Raw genomic sequence first — 3,802 nt, forward strand, 5'->3', positions numbered from 1 at the left:
TTTTTTGAATATTTATTATATGCCAGTCTCTATTCCAAGTATTTCATAAGCACTAATTCATTTAATCTCTTGAAGTGGGTATTAATTTTGTTTTATCATCTGCATTTTACAGATTAGGCATTTGAAATCCAGAGAGCTTAAGAAACTTGGACAGGGCTTCCCTGGTGGCGCAGTGGTTGAGAGTCTGCCTGCCGATGCAGGGGACGTGGGTTCGTGCCCCGGTCTGGGAGGATCCCACATGCCACGGAGCAGCTAGGCACGTGAGCCATGGCTGATGAGCCTGCACGTCCGGAGCCTGTGCTCTGCAGCGGGAGAGGCCACAACAGTGAGAGGCCCGCGTCCCGCAAAAAAAAAAAAAAGAAACTTGGACATATCACTGAGTATCTGAGACACCTACTAAATAAGCAAGACTGAACAAGAACATCCAAAAACCACACTGACTAATAATTTTCACATGTTCTTCAGGGAGAAGACACTGGAGACAGTTACAGGAGGAGCTGTGTTAGGTTTGTAGTTATGTCAATGCTTTTGATATTGGTTTTCAATCGGTGCTATAACAAATTGTCACAAATATAGCAACTTAAATAAAATAATGATTGTCATTTATTATTTCACAGTTTGTGTAGGTCGGAAGTCCAGGTAGGCTCAACTAGGTTCTCTGCTTAGGTTTTCACAAGGCTGAAATCAAGGTGTCAGAAAGCCTGAGATCTTATCAGGAGGTTCTGGGGGAGAATCTGATTCAAGGCTCATTCAGGTTGTTGGCAGAATTCAGTTCCATAAGGTTGTAGAACTGAGGTCCCCATTTCCCAGCTGGCTGTTGTCTAGGATTGTCCTCAGCTCCTAGAGTCTGCATACGTTCCTTAGTTCATGGCCTCCTCCATTGTCAAAGCCAGCAACCTTGTGTTGATTCCTTCTTGCGTGTTGAATATCTCTGACGTCCCCCTATGACTTCATCTTCTGCCATCTGTCAGGAAGTCTCTCCACTTTAGAAGCTATTATCTGATTGGGTCAGGCCCACACAGATAATCTCCAGATCTTAAGTTCAAATAACTTTGAACTATAATTACACCAGCAAAATCCTTCACAGCAGTATCTAGGTTAGGTTTTGATTGTCAGGGGACAGGAACCTTGTAACTGCATTTTTAGAATTCTGCCTGCCACTCCTTTGGTTCTGGTCACTTAAATATTTCCACACAAGGTAAAGTAGAGGTGATGGAAATAGCTATAGAAATAAGGGTAGTGGGCTTCCCTCGTGGTGCAATGGTTGGAAATCCACCTGTCAATGCAGGGGACATGGGTATGAACCCTGGTCTGGGAAGATTCCTCATGCCCCAGAGCAACTAAGCCTGGGCGCCACAACTACAGAACCTGTGCTTTAGAGCCCGCCAGCCACAACTACTGAGCCCACGTGCCACAACTACTGAAGCCTGCGTGCCTAGAGCCCGTGCTCTGCAACAAGAGAAGCCACGACAACAAGAAGCCTGCGCACCGCAACAAAGAGTAGCCCCCACTCGCCGCAAATAGAGAAAGCCCGCACACACCAATGAAGACTCAACACAGCCAAACATAAAGCAAACAAACAAATAAATAAATTTATAAAAAAAGAAAAAAGAAATAAGGGTAGTGCTGACTTCATTTAACACTCAATTTTGGTTTTCATTTTTTAAGACATATTCTTGCCAAAAATAGCAGTCACAAGGAAAGGGATATTCTGATTAAACATCCTTAGGGATGGGCACTTATTTCTTCTTTTTCTCTTGACTCTTTTTTTTTTTTTACATTGAGCTATAATTGCCATATAACATCGTGCAAGTTTAAGGTGTACAACATATTGATTTGATACCTTTATATTGCAATATGATCACTATTGTAGCTTCAGCTAAAGTCTCTATCACATTATATAATTATTATTTCTTCTAGCTGTGGGAACAATTAAGATCTAGTCTCTTAGCAAGTTTAATGTTTATAACACAGTTTTGTTGTGTGTAATCCCTGTACTGTGTATTAGACCTCCAAGACTAGTTGCAAGTATATACCCTTAAACAATGTATCTCCCAGTCCCCCATCTCCCAATCATTGTTAAACACCATTCTGCTGTCTTTTTTTGAGTTCATTTTTTGTTTGTTTTGTTTTTTAGTTTCCACATATAAGTCATATCATATGGTATTTATCTTCCTCTGTCAGACTTATTTCACTTAGCATAATGTTCTCAGTGTACATCCATGTTGTCACAAATGGCAGAATCTCCTTTTTTCTCATGGCTGAATAATATTCTATTGTATATATACATACCACATTTTCTTTATCCATTTATCCACTGATGGACACTTAGGTAGACTCTTTTAATACTAATTACATGGGTTTTTAATGGAGCCAACTCGAATCACTAATTCAATCAACATTCAAATTTTATTGCAAACTTTAATCTCTGCATAGAGGCTGTGATTGCTGAAGTACACAGGGACTAGAGAGCTGTGATAAATACCTCATTGTTTTCTGCTCAGAGTCTCACAGGGCCAAATTCAATGGGCTGTTTGGCCTGAGCTTACATCTGAAGGTTCTGAGGAAGCATTTGCTTCCAAGCTCATTCACATTGGCTGAATACAGTTCCTTTTGGTTGCAAGACTGAGGTCCCTGTTTCCTTTCTGGGTGTAGCTGGGAACCTCTCTCAGCTCTCATTATTGTGTTCCCCACATCTTCAACCTGGTGATGGTGCACTGAGTCCTTCTCATGCTTCAAATTATTCTGAGTTTTCTTTCTGTTGAATTTCTTTGACTCCAGCCAGAAAAAGTGCTTTGCTTTTAAAGATTTATGTGATTGGGCTCACCCAGATAATCCATGATAATCCCACCGTTTTTAGTCTATAATCTTAACTACATATGTAAAGTGTCTTTTACTATCTACCACAACACAGTCACAGGACACAGGGGTTAGGGCATGAACATTTGGGGGAGCCATCACATGCCAGAAGTGATGAAAAATGAAGCTGGCAAGAGAACTCGAGGTAAAAATGTGAAGCATAAATGCCTTGCTAAGAAACCTATAAGTCATTCTCTAGACTAGGCAGTACTGTGTCATTGAAGGATTTTGATCTCTAAGAAAAATTACTTGGGGTACTACATAGAGGTTAGACTAGGGGGAAGACTAGAAGAGGGACCCAGTTAGAAAATTATTGCATAATTCAGTTAAGAAATGTTGAAGATATAGACCATTTCTTGTGAGGGGCAAGGGCCTTGTTTACTTTGTATCTGGTACATTTCTCAGTCAAGCTTCAGATCTCACAGTCCATATCATTTCTTTAAAGAACACTCCCAAGTATCCCCTTCCCTAATCGCTTACAATAGAACTCTCCACTCTTTATGGCAAATGCTTATTTAGTTATTTGTCTATCTTCCCTGCTAGGTTTCCTTTTTCTGTCTTCCATGCTTCTCTTTTAGGTCTGTGAAAGCAGGTATTAGTTCTGACCCATTCACTTCTATATGACTGGCACTCATTTTAAATATATATATAATTAATATATATATTATATATTAATATATTATTAATTTATTAATATATTAATAAAATGAAGTTATTGACTAATTTGATTTTCAGCTGTGGCATTTGGGTATAGCCTAAGTCATGTGGTAGAAAATATACTCATGTTATGCTTCATCCCCCCTCTTTTTTTTTTTTTTTTTTTTTTGTGGTACGCAGGCCTCTCATTGTTGTGGCCTCTCCCTTTGCAGAGCACAGGCTCCGGACGCGCAGGCTCAGCTGCCATGGCTCACAGGCCCAGCCGCTCCGCGGCATGTGGGGTCTT

Source organism: Physeter macrocephalus, chromosome 21 (assembly GCF_002837175.3).
Source record: "Physeter macrocephalus isolate SW-GA chromosome 21, ASM283717v5, whole genome shotgun sequence".
In the NCBI taxonomy this organism is placed as follows: Eukaryota; Metazoa; Chordata; class Mammalia; order Artiodactyla; family Physeteridae; genus Physeter; species Physeter macrocephalus.